General features: G+C 45.3%; 1 non-coding gene and 1 pseudogene across 1 annotated transcript; one reads left to right on the top strand and one right to left on the bottom strand.

Moving 5' to 3' along the window:
- Positions 1–1,633: 1,633 nt before the first annotated feature.
- Positions 1,634–1,760, bottom strand: LOC141410566 (small nucleolar RNA SNORA66). Its single transcript, XR_012435412.1, has one exon. It is a non-coding gene; the product is annotated as a small nucleolar RNA SNORA66 (small nucleolar RNA).
- Positions 1,761–2,181: 421 nt separating this feature from the next.
- Positions 2,182–7,834, top strand: LOC109684085 (keratin, type II cytoskeletal 6A-like; annotated as a pseudogene).
- Positions 7,835–16,923: the final 9,089 nt, after the last annotated feature.

The raw sequence follows: 16,923 nt of genomic DNA, 5'->3' as shown, positions 1-16,923 counted from the left end.
CCCTCCCAAAGTCAAAGTCCAAACAAAGACTTTGAAGGTCAAGAAGGTAGTGCTGAAGAAAGTAGTGGATCCACAGACACACACACACACACACACACACACACACACACACACACACAGAGAAGATCTACACATCCCCCTGTATACTGCAGCCTCAGAGACAGCCCAAAACTCTTGGAAGAGCAAAGGCAGAGGCAAAAACTTGACCACCAGGCCATCATCAAGATCCCCTGAGCACTGAGTCTGTCATAAAGAAGACAGAAGACAGCACACTGTGCTTATTTTGTGGAGGTCAAGACCAACAAGCTCCAGATCAAATAGGCTTTGAAGAAGCTCTGTGACATTGATGTAGCCAAGATCAATATGCTGATGTGGCCTGTTGGAGAAAGAAAGCATATGATTGGCTGGCTACTACTTATGAAACCTTGGATGTTGACAACAAAATTGGACTCATCTAGAGTGAGTCTAGCTGACTAATTTTAAATGTGCATTTTTCATAATAAATACATAAAAACCTAGATGAAAATGTGTGTTTATGATAGAAAGGATAAGCTGAAACCACTGAAATCCCCCAATAGACTTTAATACTGTAAAAAAAACCAGACCACCAACATTCTGTTCTTCATGATATGTTGCAGCTGGAAATCAAACCTTCAACACATGAGCCTGTGGAGGGCATTTCATATTCAATCCATACACTATGGCTGCTGTACAAGGTTGGCCAGGACATCTGGTCCCAGAAACAAGGATAGTAGGAAACACACAACACGAACTCTTACACATCTTCCCTAGAACTGTGGACTAAGTCTAATCAAGTCTCTAGTACAACTACCAGTAGTTGTACCAGGGCACAGGGAGTTATGTGACACCAACAGGAAACTATGAGCCAAATCCTGAGTGGAAAGCAAACACACAATTTCCACAAAGAATTCTCTGTCTAATACCCATACACACACACACATACATGCACACAGACATTTCACACATGTCCTAAAAAAAAAGCACAGAAACATATCCAACTAAAGGATTAGAAAGATAAGGAAGGAATAATAAGAATCCTTGCCTCCATATATAAAGACTGGGTGGCTGGGAATAGACTTGATTATGTATTTTTTTTTCCTTAAAACTATATTACAAAAAACTGATAAGTTTTTAGTGAACTATGTATTTAATTTATAAGCATATAAGTGAATTCAATATTTAAATAGGCAATCTATTGAATCTATTCCTGGAATGTATAAATATAACATAGAATCTTAATAAACTTCAAATTTTAAATATCAGGAAATATGAAGGGCACATTAACATGTTAAATGAACACCAGGAGCAGACAAGTTGAAAGATCCAATGACTGAAAGACCGACCATACATGAAAATTAGCATGGTTTCCTGAACAAATAAATCAAAAGGAAACAAAGAGATGTTTTAAATTTTTAAATGATTTAAAAGGCATTTAAATGATATATCATTCAAATTTAAAGCACACTGAGCTTATTTGGATCCTGATGTAGACAACCAATATATAAAACTAATAAATGCAAATGGGTTAGTTGAAGATGAAATAGACATTTGTTGATGCTTACAAATGCTTAAGGTCTTAAGATAGACATGGTATTTTGTCATTTTCTTTTGGCATTGTACTACGGTAGAATGGGCTACCTCAGTAGCTTCTGAAGTTAATATATTCTTATCACCAGTTTCTTTAGCAATGTAGTTCCCTTAGCTACTGCCACAGGCAGAGCTAATGATCAAATTTGCACTGGTGATATTTTTAAAGTCTTTATCACTTAGATATTAAAATAGAATTACTGAGAAATAATATGATTGCTGAGATTTTCTTTCAAATAGTTTAAGAGTTGATGAGGGACGGTAGTGGGAGCACAAAAGAAATAAACCTGGCCAAAAGACACTCATTTTTAAAGCTGAGTGACAGCTTTCCTCAGCCATCCTCAGCCTTTGCATCTCCCAGGGCCCATTATTTACTTCAAATTTAGTACCTGTTCTCCTGTTACATAAAAGGAAAACCAAGTTATAAGTAACACGTGTAATAACTGGGGTAAATGGTAACCTTTCTGTTAAGCATATGCAATCAATATTTGTGAGTTCCAATATCTTTGATTGGAGAATAGACATGAGGACACTCTGTATGTTTTGACAGACGTGGGCACTTTTGTTAGGACAATGACTAACTCCTTGGTACAGTGAATTGAGAATAGTCTTATTGTACTGAGATTAACTCAAGGCTGGGAGCAGGAGAATTATCCTCCAATAAAATGAGCCAAAACTGCAATCTTGATATTTCATAACTTTTCTAATAATCCAAAGGTGATGTCACCTTTTGTAAAGCTCATCCCTTCCCACTCTGCAAGCTCACCTTCCAGGATCAGTCTAGCCCATTTGCACCATATATAAACTGCCACCTGCAGTCCATCTAGCTCATCTGCTCCTCAGCTCTGCCCTGCAGTCACTCCCACCATCCTCAGCTTTCCCATTTCCAGAAACTGTGTTTAGCAAATCCACCATCAGGACCCAAAGCACCAGCCGCCGTGGCTACAGTGCCAGCTCAGCCAGAGTCCCTGGGCTGAACCGCTCTGGCTTCAGCAGTGTGTCCGTGTGCCGCTCCAGGGGCAGTGGCGGCTTCGGGGCAGTGGGCGCAGGAGCTGGCTTTGGCAGCAGGAGCCTCTATGGCGTGGGGGGCTCCACGAGGATCTCCATGGGAGCAGGCAGCTGTGGCATCGGTGGCGGATATGGCAGCAGAATTGGAGGTGGCTATGGTTTTGGAGGTGGAGCCAGCAGCGGATTTGGTTTTGGCGGTGGAGCTGGTGGTAGCTTTGGGCTTGGTGGAGGAGCTGGCTTTGGTGGTGGCTACGGGGGCACTGGCTTCCCCGTGTGCCCCCCTGGAGGCATCCAAGAAGTCACCATCAACCAGAACCTCCTGAGTCCTCTGAACCTGCAAATCAACCCCACCATCCAGCGGGTGAGGACAGAGGAGCAGGAGCAGATCAAAACCCTCAACAACATGTTTGCCTCCTTCATCAACAAGGTGAGGGGAAGGCCCAGCCCTCACAGCACATGTAGACACCCGGGCTACAGATGACAAGTTTCCTACCTGGGAAGGCTAGAATATGGGAGTTGACTTAAGACTGGTGATAGGCACACAGGAGATGGAAACATTGAGAACAGCCCAGGGCCCTCCGTGGCCCTCCTTTCAGAGGATGGTGATCCTTTCCATTTGAAGCCTGAGAAGCAAAGCTAAGGCAGAGACAATGCCAGGGAGTATGGTCTCTCCTTCTTAGGAGCTAAGAGATTGCAGATGAATGCCTGGGCTATTGGGACTGGTTATTTCCTCTTGGGGTCTGGGTAAGAGGGTAAAAGTTACATAAAAAAAGGAAAGGATTTTCTCATTTACATTAGGAAAAAATAGAGGCATTTTAATATGTAGAAATGCTAATTTATTCTAAAAGCAAAGATGACTGTACAACAGGATATTTTAAAGGAGACATTTGGACCAAATGGGAAGAGAGATAGGATCCTAATCCTTGGGCAACATTTATATCCTGTATAACTGAAATCCTATCTATAATTTAAAAAAAGAAAACTTTGTACAACATATCAAAGAACAATTTTAAAACTAGATTTGCAATTTTGCTTAGAAAGAAGAGAGGAAATGTTGAAAGCTGCTGATTGACTCCCTAACTTGGAGGGTGAGAGCCCTTCAGGGGGTCCATGGGAATTTTCCTAGTGGATTTCTGTGATGCAAAAGCAGAAAGATTGGAGGACCAGAACTCTCAGCTTGAGCCTCAGCACTTGCTCAGGAGTGTGTACCAGGGAAGATCCCAGACCCGCTGGGACCTAGAAACCAACACTTCTTTCTTCCTGCCTTTGCCTAACAGATGATCACCTTGTCTCACCTCCAGGTGCGGTTCCTGGAGCAGCAGAACAAGGTCTTAGAAACCAAGTGGACCCTGCTTCAGGAGAAGAGTACCAATATCATGAGACAGAGCCTGGAGCCTCGTTCAAGCAGTACATCAGCAATCTCAGGAGCCAGGTGGACTCTATCACTGGGGAAAGAGGCCCCCTGGATTTAGAGCTCAAAGGCAATGCAGGGCGCAGTGGAGGACTACAGGGACACAAGTGTGTCAAAAAGTTGAATGGACTCTTTTCCAAAGCTTACTCCTCAAAACTACTGGTAACCAAATCTACACGTAGGCAGCATTCCTTAGTAAAATACGGGCATGGAGACAAAATTGACAAATCACGGCCAGAAGACTTTGAGCACATGATAAAAGCGAGAGCACACAAGGGAGGGGTGAGGATACGTAAGACACCTAAAAAACTAGCTAGCATTTGTTGCCCTTAACGCAGAGAAACTAAAGCAGATACCTTAAAAGCAACTGAGGCCAATAGGAAAAGGGGACCAGGAACTAGAGAAAAGGTGAGATCAAAAAGAATTAACCTAGAAGGTAACACACAAGCACAGGAAATCAATGTGAGTCAATGCCCTGTATAGCTATCCTTATCTCAACCAGCAAAACCCCTTGTTCCTTCCTATTATTGCTTATACTCTCTCTACAACAAAATTAGAAATAAGGGCAAAATAGTTTCTGCTGGGTATTGAGGGGGTGGGGGGGAGAGGGAGGGGGCAGAGTGAGTGGTAAGGGAGGGGGTGGGGGCAGGGGGGAGCCTTGTATGCACATATGAATAATAAAATAAAAAAAAAATCATGGCCAGAAGGAAAAATGTAAGAGTCAAGAGGGTTACGGGAGGTTAGGGAAGAGTAGAAAAGTGAAAAATTTAGTAAAAATGAAGATCATCACCTACTCTCTGTGCTGCAGGAAGAGTAGATTTGTATGTATTCTATTTATAGGAAGTATAGGATCACAGGCTGCCTCTGTTTTCCTCTACCCCCTGGCTCAAATGTGCTATACCCTTCTTCCTGCAGATATGAGGATGAAATCAATAAGTGCAGAGCAGCAGAGAATGCATTTGTGACCCTGAAGAACGTGAGCTGGTTGAGTCAGGGGTTCAAGTTCTCTGCTAAAAGAGAGAAGGCTGTACACCTCTGGCCCATTGAGAGGAGAGCTGCTAGGGAGAGGGAGATGAGAGGTTGGGCAGGAGGGTTCAGCTGTCTCCATCTTGTTTGCTCTCATTCTCCAGGATGTGGATGTGGCTTACAGAATAAGGTTGAACTTCAAGCCAGGGCTAACAGTCTAAGAGATGAGGTCACCTTCTTGACAGCCATCTTTACAAAAGTAAGCATCTCCAGTACCTTACTTCACCCTGATGGGGCTCTGGAAAGGGGGAAGAGATGGGTATTGGGAACCTCTGGAAACATCACAGGCAAAGGTGACATTAAGACCTTGTGTTCTTTAGGAACTGTCTCAGATGCAAACTCACATCTCAGACACTTCTGTCATCCTGTCCATGGACAACAACCGTAACCTGGACCTGGACAGTATCATCGCTGAGGTCAAGGCACAATATGAGGAGATTGCTCAGAGGAGCCGGGCTGAGGCTGAGTCCTGGTACCAGACCAAGGTGAGCAGTGAGGTGGCAGCTGCTGAGGAAGGAAGCCCCCTGCCCAGTCCTGAGTACCAGAAGGTTCTGGCTTCATTGCAGGGGGTTCCACTGAAAGGACCCAAAGTCCTCTCACTACAAGTGTGCCCTGCACCTTTAGAGTTGGTCTTCACAGTATTTATGTCCCAGTCTAGGAATCAAAAATCCTGAGATGCAGAGGAAAGCTGTCAGACATAGGTACCTGGACATCTTTTCTTTAAGCTTCACTTTAATGCTAGTTCTTAGAATATAGCACAAAACAATATCAGCCCCTAGTAGAACCAGGCAATCTGTGGTCTCCTTATCAAAATGGCCTGTGATTCACTTGTAAAGCATCCAAGAGCCATGGAACATCACATTTTCTAAATTTCATGAGGACCAGCCCTTAAGTCAAGGTTATTATATCGCTGATTCAAAGTAAAAAAAAAAAACATTGTTCACAAGTAAAGATCCATATATTCTCTCTCTCTCTTTCTCTCCTCTCCTCTCCTCCTCCTCCCCTCCCTCTACCTGATCCCCAACCCATGATCTACAGTATGAGGAGCTGCAGATCACAGCAGGCAGACATGGGGACGGCCTGCACATCACTAAGCAGGAGATTGCTGAGATCAACTGCATGATCAGAGACTAAGATCTGAGATCGACCATGTCAAGAAGCAGGTATGTTAAAGGGCAATAGTGGGAAAAAAAAGTCATTTCCTTCCTAGAACATAAGGTAGTCAGAAATCATTATGTGGGACAGTTCCTGGGGAGGAACGAAGCACCAGGTACATACTGGTTAGAAGATGGGTCCAACCTAGTGCATGATTTCAGCCCATGGACAGAAGGAACCCTGATTGCCCAGAGCTGTATTAATATCACCTAGGGGCATTGGAAGAGTGTGAAGAAGAAGATTAATGGAATTAGGAATTCCTAGGAACAAGTTGAGAAAGAAGAGGTCAGACCAGAAAGCATAAGGAACATTGTCACTAATCTTTGCAAGACTTCAAGAGAGTGGAGCAAGAGCAGAGATCACAGAAAAGTGCAGCCTAAGACTGTTAGGCTTCCAAGGTGAAAGGAAGCAATGATTCCCATTGCATCATGGGAGTGATTATCACTTCCTTGAGGACAGTCTTAATTTTGTATAAGTCAATGTGGCATCCACATGTGATCATCAAACTTGATTTTTGGTTGGCTTTGATTTCACTTTCTTCAAATGAAAGTGAAATCACTAAAGTGTCTCCTATCAGTAACCAAACACATGCTCATGCAGAGCAGTTAACACAAAGGGACAAAAGTTGTTGTCAAGTGGCTCCAGACATTAAAACATTTGAAGAGAGTAAACAGGCAAGGCAGCAAGAGTCTGAGTTCCTTCTCTATCCTTCTGGGCTTCTGGAATCCTCTTCACTGGGAAAGTACAGCGAGGTCCAGTTCCCTATGGAGGACCAGATTATAAATTAATTCTTACTTTCTCCTCCCAGTGCGCCAGCCTGCAGGCCTCCATTGCCGATGCCGAGCAGCGAGTGGAGATGGCCTTCAAGGACGCCAGGAGCAAGCTGGAAGGACTGGAGGACGCCCTGCAGAAGGCCAAGCAGGATATGGCCAGGCTGCTGAAGGAGTACCAGGAGCTCATGAATGTCAAGCTGGCCCTGGATGGAGAGATTGCTACCTGGAAGCTGCTGGAGAGTGAGGAGTGCAGGTGAGTAACTCACACCTTCTCCAGTCTCTGAGGACATCTCCAAGATGTCAGGTGCTAAGCCCAAAATTACGGGACATGGGCTGTGACCATAAGGAATACTGTCAGGAAACTCTTTGGAAGGTGGTTCTTAATAAACCATCCCCAGATTGGGGTTTTCCACAGGGGTCCAGGTGACATTTCCCTAGTTCTCACTCTTGTGTTCCTCTCCTAGGCTGAATGGTGAAGGTGTTGGACCAGTCAACATCTGTAAGTAAATGAGCTACTGATCTACCTGCCTCAGCCCTTGTGACCTGACTCAGGTGGTCACCATGAGCTCCCTGTGTGTGTCCTTGTCTCCTTTCCCTACAGCCATGGTGCAGTCCATTGTCTCCAGAGGCTATGGCAGTGCCAGAGGTGCCAACAGTAATTTAGGCCTGCATGGAGGCAGCAGCTACTCCTATACCAGTGGTCACCGTCTTGGAGGTGACCCCAGCATTAAAGGTGGCTTCAGTTCTGGAAGTGGCAGAGGCATTGGGGGCAGCCTCAGCTCTTTCTGGGGGCAGCACTTCCACCACCAAATATATCACCACTTCCTCCAGCAGGAAGAGCTACAGACAATGAAATCCTGCCTCCAGCTCTTGGTCCCCCAATCCTTGACCCCCGCTCTGGCAGTAGAGCACTCTGTTTAAGTGTTGGTCCTCCCCTGGCCTTTTGACTCTACTTCCCAATTGGAGCTGAGGATGCTGTGTGTTCTCATTACTCCTCTCTCTGTGCCTGCTCCTTCCAACCCCTGCTCTTCTGCAGAATGTCCATACTCATTGTCACACAGACATGTTAATGTCCTCTTCGTGTTCCCATGTACGAGTCTGCCATAATTCTGAGAAGAATAATATATCTTATCCCACTGAAGTACTGAATTCAGGGAGTCCTCTCTGTGAGGCCTAAGTCCCTCCCCTGTGGCTGCATTCAGGAGTTCCTCATCTGATCAGCAAGTCATCCCCAACCAACGACCCGGACATAACATTCTGCTGTACAGAGTCTGTTTCTTTGTACTGTTTTTGTCTGGTCTCTTTTTTTCATTCTGTTAAATAAAGTAGATTTTAAAATTTTTTAAATATTGTTTAATTGATTACATTGCCATGTATTGGTTCAGAAACTTTCTCATCCTGCAAAATGGCCATCAACTTTGGGGAAGCATCACTCACGACTGACAGTTCACCCTGCTCCCTAGCCAACTCTATCAGTTAACATTAGGGGATGCTGTGGGAATTCTCTAGGTGGACAGCCATCAACAACTCAGTCCGTGAACTCAGGGCCTTTTTCCAAAATAAAGTCTTTTTAGAAGCATAAGGTAGGAAAGCGAAACTGGGCCCCGAAAGCATGATCAACACCATCAGATAACTGAGGTCCATTTGGTGGCTTGGTCTCCTCCCTGTTGTCTGAGGCTCCCTGTAAGACCCCATCTCCCACTCCCCACCCCAGGAAACCCTGCACTGACCCTGCAGAGTAGAAGCAGTTGTCAAGAGACCAGATACTTGCCTTGGCTCTGTGATTATTGAGACCTTTGCCACCCAGTGTGCTCACATACAATACCTGAGATGCATCCATCAAGCCAACTGGTACAGGAGAGGAGCATCCCAGAATTGCATGTGTATTGGCAACCACTTAGCTCTAAAGGTGTTGGGTAGATTTGACACAACCCAGAGACACTAGGGTTCAACTGAAGAACTTCTCTTGCAAGAGGCTGATTAAACTCAAAGAACTATACACCTAAAATGGTGAATTTAACTGTCTGTGTGTAATACTGCAACAACCCTGAAAAAAGGGAAGTTGACAAAAAAATCAATAAAATTACTCCCTAAAGTCTCAAGACAGTGTTGGTGAGAGATTTTATTTTGAAATGCTGTTGGCAGAGAGGAGACGAAACGATACTCATCTTTGGCAGGTGACATTCAGATTAGCAAGGACCAGGCTGTGGTGAAGAACTTTCCTGTTTGGTGATAAGATGCCAAAAAGCCATTTTTACTATACACATCCATGTAAACTTTGACAAGCAAAGTGATGTGGGAGTTCATTCAAATTTACCCATATATTAAGATCAGGGTTATGATTTTGACTCTGAGGCAGAAATAGATGCTCGAAATTTTAGGTCATGTTTACAAAAGCTTACTCTAAAGTCTGTCTAACCAGACATTGCACACCAAGTCTTATTGGTTTAAAAAAAAGACACAGCAAGAGAAACTCCCACCAGAGCAATAATAATTATCTCAGCTACAATGACAGTATGTTAATTTGAAGTCACAGCAGAGACTCCAGGTCTCTAATCAAGTTGAGGTCTAACCAGATGTGGTGGAGCACATCTGTAATTCCAGTTACTAAGGAGGCAGAAGTTCATGGTCTGAGGCTGGCCTGGGCAAAAGTGTGAGACCCTATCTGAAAAACAAACTCAAGGCAAAAGGACTGGGAGGTGTGACTCAAGTGGTAGAGTGCTTGCCTAGCAAGTGCGGAGCCATGAGTTCAAATCCCAGTACTGCAAAAAAAAAAAAAAAGGTTGAGGTCTAGCCTGTTCTCATGGTTGTCCACAGGTGGGCAAGGGTCTTATTGATGAACAGGTCACCAGACAGAAATTGTGTAGCAGGGGGAGACTTTGGGAATTTAGTGACCTCCTTCCCTGTCTGTCATTGTAGTCTAGAGTTTGAGGTCAAGGTATGATAGAAGCCGAGCTTGGAGCTGCCATGTCATACAAGGCCCAAAAGCTGACAGGGAAATTCCCAATGTGCCAGGCAGAGTCTGTTCTCTCCCCGTGAAGAGCTATAGGACAGCAGGTTATCTACAGGCCTCTCTCACCATGTGTACCCAGTTGTGAAGAGGCCAGCTAGAAGCCAGCTGGATTGATGATGCTTAGAGCAGACCTTACTACCCTGTCATCTGTGAGTAGGGTCATCCAGACAAACTAGAGGATACCCCATTAAATTTGAATTTCAGATAAACAAATCTAATATGTCTCAGAACATGGAAGAAAACTCCAACATTATTTGTTGTTTATCTAAATTCAATGTGAAGTGCACATCCTGTATTTGTATGTGCTAAACTACAGACAAAGATTGAACGTTAGCCTGCTCTGGATTTCTCCCAAAGGGGCAGATGGTAAGCAAGAACAGAGCCTAAGACCCTTTCCTACAAATCTTCCCTTCATTGTCACCTCAGCTTCAGCTCCAAGGCTGTAGCTACACACCTGGCCAATATAGATCAGTCAGGTGATCAGCCAGCTTAGGGATCCCCTGGGTGCCTTAGCCTTTGTGGTCCTCTTTGTAGCTCCTTCCATGTGTTGCTGCAGCTTCTCAGGATTAATCCTGCAGGAGGTACATGGCAGCACCACTGGCAGGCCCTCTTGGCATGAGCTTGAGCTATGGATTGCTTTGAAAGACGTTGTGTTTATTCTACTTGTAAAGTATTAAAAAAATGTTAGCAAGGAAAAAAAAAGAAAGCAAATAGGTCAAAATATTAATGGTGATTGAGTGGGGATTTTAGGCATTGCTATTTCCTTTTTGTATTTTTCTGCTATGTAAAGATAAAATCCTACTCCCAACCCCCACTGAAATATTACTTTTATTACATACATTTTTCTTCATACATTTTCTCTTTGGTTCCATTGGTCTGTCTGATCACACCACTGTGACCATCAAAGCTTTATATTCCATGTTGGTTTCTGATATAGCCCAATACTACCCATTGTTTTGTCTTCAGTGTTTTCTGGTTATTCTTGTTATTGCTAGGTATCCCCAAGTATCTTAGAGTTTTTGTGTGGAGAGGTAGACTGTTCTTCCCAACGTTTTTTCTTATTGAAAATAAGTACATGAAAATCATTAATTTCTGTACCTTGACCTTGTACTCAATCGTCTCATTAAACTTCACTCCCATTTAAAAATGAGAAAACCAAGTCCCAGAAAAGTAACACAATGAGTAAGAGACAGGGCAGGATCCAAGGGCTGATCAGCCTTGTTTCAGAGTTTTATAATCTGTGCTTTTTCCCTACACTGGGGAGGTCTGACCTTTGATAGTCTCTGCTTTATCACCTTCCCTGCAGGCTGGGGTGGCCTTGGGGTGGAACTGACCAGCCCCTCCACTCAGTCCTCCTTGCCTTGCTTGCCCTCTGGTGGAGGTGCCACTGCCCTGGGCAGATACAGGAGTGGGCTCCTCACCTAAGTGGGACAGTGCTGGACAATGACATCAGCTGGTGACACATACAGAGAGACAACATCAAGCAATCTTACCCTTTTGTTTAGGAATTCCAGCCCACACTGGGAGGAAGATGAATGCTTTTACCCAAGCTGGTTCTACTCTGGACTTGAGTCAAACTTTACTTCTGTCTTTCCCCTTTCTGACAATTCTTACACAACTCTGAACCCTTGTTTCTCCTACTTTTGTTTATTCCATGGTGATGAGGGTGTGAGTTGTGAAATGCAACTGTCATCAGCCTGTGTTACCTTTGTCTCAGAAAATATCTTCAAAACTTCACTATTTGCTCCTGGGTGCCCTGTCACTCAGCAATACAGTTTGAGGCTGCCTGGAGCATAACCAGGGTTTGGACACTGCAAAACAATTTAAAGAAAGGTAGGTACATTGTTAAATACATGTTGAATTCTACTAACTTGTATGCTTATCTTTGAAAAATCCTCTAACCTGGAGGAGCTAGAACTGTACAGACACACACACACACACACACACACACACACACACACACACACCCCATAGAGCTTGGGGCAAGGACACTGAGTGCAAAGTGTAAAGGAACATGAGCAAAGGCAAGTCCAACTTCTGAGCACTTAAGTAGGTAGCAGCTCTTTGAAGGGGAAAATTTGAAAAATATAGGGATACTCTGCGTCAATACCAAATCCTATGATTCCTAAATGGCACCACGAGGGTAGCAAATACAGATGTTTATCTTATAGAAACATGAAGTGCTCAAACCAAAACAAAGCAAACAAAAACTGCCCATGGCCATTTGCTGCAGAATCAAATCGCCTAAACGATTCTGGAACAAATCTATACAAATCTCTACAACTTCCCTAAAGAGATTATTTCCCTGTTTAGCATTAGAACTCTGAAGCCCTGTGACATTTAATCGAACCCTTCTTGGTGCAGTGTAAGTGTATTCCCTGGTGGTGACAACAATAGCAACAACAAAGAAAAGACTGGTCTCCTACCACAATTCCTTTCCCCTTTCCTCATGCCTCTTATTTCTCAATACATTCCTCATTTTCATTTGTCTCTGGGCTCAGTCCAGGTTGGATAGCTCTTGCTCAATAAACCAGTGCTCAGGGGTGAATGAAATGCACTTTCAGGCAATTCCTTCAAAAGGAATCCGTCTCTCATTGGGCTGCTGGGAGCACATCCAGAACATGCACAGGGTAAGAATCACGAAGAGGACTATGGGTAACGGGGTCACATTCCGTTTCCCCTTTCCCAGGAAGGGAGGGAGAACAGTGTCCTAACCACTCAGATGCATGCTGGTCTGCTCAGGGGACACCTTTCTCCTCTCGGATTAGTCTAGCAGCATGTCTGGTTTTATACACTGTAAGCTGCATGTTGATAAATTGTACATGGATTATGCATAAAGAAAACTGACTAATTGAAAAAGCTTTCTGCTGAGTCCTTCAAAGAGACTAATTCTCTTATAATAATGAGTCATTGGGCCAAGTCTTCCATTCCTTTACATCTGAGCTTTTGAGTATTTACCTCTCTTAAAGCAGAGGAGGGAGAAGTTCTCATTCTCCCAGTTTAATAGCTTTCAGCTTCCCAATGGCATCATCATTGTTACTGTCACCATCTTCATTATCAATGTGTAGTGATTTGGTGCCTGCAGGTCAGCTGGGCATGATGCAGACCAGAGGGAGTCAGGCATCCTGGGCCAAAGCTGGGTGCCCCATGGGGCTGGCCTTCCTGGGGATCATGGGAAACTGCCCCTTATCCAGATGCTCCTGCCCTTAGAGACACCCAGTGAACAGTGCATCACCTGCATGACTTGCACAGGAGCACAGGCTACACAAATAAGGTAGGTATCAGTTCAGCAAATGAATACAATCCCATCCTGAGCCTCTGTGGGTGGATTTGCTCTGTGATTTATCTGTGATTTAAAACCAAGCCAGCCACCTCAGGCTCCCTCCAATGTGCAGGGGCTGCTTCTTGCCTGCCTCTTATGTGGCCCAAAATGTGGCATTTGGAGCCAACAGTGAGAGTAAGACTCATCTGGGGAAGTCCTCAAGGCCATCCCAAGAACAATCATACCACTCACTGTCTGAATTTCCTATTTTCTACATCTGCCATATAACATTTTATTGTGTCCTATAGATCACTTTTGTCTTTCTCACAGCCCATCAAACCCCTGGTGGTGGGGTGGCGGATGAAGAACACTCACTTTCTATCCTGGCACACAGGGTGTCCATGGGAACAAAGCACTGTGCAAGAGGACAGGAGGCAACAGTTCTTAGCTTATTTTACTCTCAACTTCCTGGAGGACTCTGGGCCTCACTCTCCTCACTCATGAAATACAGGACCTCCATAATGTGCACTTTGTGAACTTTGCTGGAACCAAGGTGGACAGTATCGACCTGGGCAATGACCACATGGTGGCAGCTGGTCAGAGCCCCATCTTGGATCTATCCCTAAGGTGACACCCTACCACTGTGGTCCACTAGGATGACTGTGCCTTCTCCACTATGTCCCAGTGCCCAGTAAATCATAGGTCCCTAACAAATACTTCTTGAAAGAATAAATGAATGAGTGCATAAATGCAGCTTGTGTGAGGGCTCAGGTTAGAAGGGCCTCAGATATAATTGAGTGAGATAAGAGTGCTAGAAAACAAGAAGGAGGAGCAAGTTTTGGGGATATCCAAGTTCACAAATACTTAGGAGGGCCCAGCCCGGATGTGGGGAAGGAGGAGTAGGCGATTACTCCAGCTCTTCCTTCTCAACTGGTGACACACACCTCAGTCCTCAACAGCCACCTCCAAATCAGTCACAAGCTATTGGGGTAGTGTCAACAGCATCTCTCAGTGTGCCAGTATCACCCAGCCCACCCAGTCTGTGCCCACAGGCCATGGCTCTATGCCAGTGTTCACCACACCGAGTTTCTAGGCATTGTGTTCCTCGCTCTGTTCAGAGGGCTGCTGGGCCCCCACCTCTGAGGAAGGGTGGAGAAGCATCTCATTTCTCCTCCACTTTCCTCTCACAGTGTCCCTGTTTGGGGAAACCAAAGGAAGCCATTGAAGTGGTCAGAGGTGAATAACCAAGACACACCTGCAATCCTGTCTTGTCTATGTCCCCCCCAGTCATTTTCTGTTGGGGTACACTGGGAGGGCCCTCAAGATGCTGGCATGTCACTCACCCTATCCCCCAGGAAAGGCCCCAACTCTGTGTCAAGGCAACAGGCAGTTTTTTTTCTCTGAACTCTACAAGGAGAGAGAGGCTCAGGACAAATGTAAGACAGAAGAAGGAATCAAAAGGTGTGGCTGGGAAACCACATGGCTGTACAGCTGTCTACAGTTTTGTCCCTCTTTTGACCTTGGTTTTCTCATCTCTATGGCTCCTCCAGGCTTTAAAAAGGTTAATTCTGCTCCTTTGCTTCACTTGTCTTTTCTGATGCACCCAGTTGCCACCACACAAGTGTATAGACTGATATTTTGTGAGTGTTCTGAAGTTGAACCTCGCACAGGTGCATCTGTTGAATGTGTCTAAAGCACTTGATTTTGGAGGGGAGAGACAGCTCTGTCTTGTTTCGTATAAGCACCATTTTTCTACTAAGACTTACTGAAGGGTCTTGAGGGCTGCTGCCTACCTGCACAGAGCTCTGCACCTGCCCATTCACCCAGGCCCTTTGGAAAGGCCAGTGGAAAGGGGAGCAGACCAGGTGAGTCTGGCTGCATGAAGGTGGATGTTCCAAGCCCAGAACCTTACTAGATTGTTGAGATGAACTGGCACACCTAGTGCCCTTTGGAAAGAAATTATTGTCACTAAAGGCAAAGCAGACTGGGAGGTAGAGGGCCTGAGCCCCTTAGAGATGGTGGTGCCTTGTAAATCCAGCAGATGCTGAGGAGGTGCAGACACCCCCACACACATGCATTGTCAAGGTAGAAAAGTGTTTCTGGCCCAGCTATCCCAAGAAGACAGAATCACCTTCTCCACCCTCATCCCCAAGGGATGTGTCAGCCTGGCAAACCAGGTATAATGGACTGCACTTCCAAACTGCCTCAACTCCCCTGTCTCTTCTAGCATGAGCTTCAGGAAAGAAGGGATTTCTGTTTTGCTCATAGCTGTGTCTCTCTCGACTACAAGAGTGAGCACACGGCATGTGATAAGTGCTGACAGCTACTCATTAAATCCAGAAGGCCAGGAGTGATCCAGCGTGTTGGGCAGTGGGGGAAGGTGGCTGTGATCTGTGTTCTCAGATGCTGTACTCAGGGGTCAGTCTGTTCTGGGGAAGCAGTCCCTTCTGTCCCATAGGTCTCCACCCAGATGCCTCCTCTGCTCTAGCATGATTGGAAGCCAAAGCTCCCTAGTGCACCCCTACTCCTCACCTGGGTGGGGGGGACAGATCTCCTCCTCCCCCACTTCACAGCTCCAGTTAACACCCAGCTAAGAACCTTGGAATCAACCACCTGCCAAGGACCTCAGGTCCCTCTGAGGATAGTGGCCATCACCTTGAGCAGAAGGCACAGACATCTGGGAAATGGCTGATTTTGATAGTCCCAGTCATACACAGCAAAGCACACACCATGCCTTTGGATCCACTGCTCCCCCAAACCTCAAGAAAACTCCTCCCAGAAGGACCCAATAGAGGAGGGGAAGGGTGAGGAAGGGGGGCAGGGTGGAGAAATGACCCAAACAATGTATGCACATGTGAATAAATGAAAAAAAAAAAGATCAGAGGGAATGTGTAGCCCTCCTTTAAGTTAGATCCTGTATGCTGCATGACCTCCTACCACAGCTCTATTTGGGGAGCTTAGGAGATATATGGGGAAAGGAGGCAGAAGCACCCCAGCTGGCAGAAGTAGATTAACACCCAGGCCACCAACAAACCAACCTCTCGAAGCACATGCCACACCCAGGCCTCCTAAGAGACAGGTGGAAAGGGGTTAGCACTGGGCCCAGTTTACCTAACAGGCTTCTTGAGAGTGAGTTTGAAGCAGAATTATAAAGATTGAAAGCCACAGACAAAGAGTTTGGCAGAAAGCAAAGAAGAAGGGGTTACCAGTCAGTAAGTTTTAATATTTTAAAGGGGGTTGCCTTAGTATGCATAAGGCCCCAGATTGAATACCCAGCACCACAGATGTAAAATAAATAAAAATAAAGGGGGTGATGAAAGAGGCTGTCAGGGAGGCCAGGCATCCAGGGACTCACTATCTACTAGCGAAAAGGTCACAGTGCAGGTAACAGGTCACAGAAGAAGGAATGAAGAAGAGAGGTGAAGACATCTCTCAATGTAGCTCACCAACATCAATAAGAAGCTAGCTTTGGGATCAATCATCCTGGTGGGAAAATTAGAGAGATGAGGGGAAGAAAGAGTAAGCGAGCAACCCCGACCAAAGTTAGCAGCACCAAGAAGCAGAAGTGGAAACAATGAGATAACAGTGGCTGGAACTGGGGGTCCAGGAGAGGGTGTGAGGACAGAAGGAATGGACAGGAGGAAAGCAGCCTGGAGCTGGTTTTGCT

This window comes from Castor canadensis, chromosome 8 (genome assembly GCF_047511655.1).
Source record: "Castor canadensis chromosome 8, mCasCan1.hap1v2, whole genome shotgun sequence".
NCBI lineage: Eukaryota > Metazoa > Chordata > Mammalia > Rodentia > Castoridae > Castor > Castor canadensis.
Note: the sequence above shows the minus strand (reverse complement) of the source record. Positions and strands in the feature narration are given on the sequence as shown.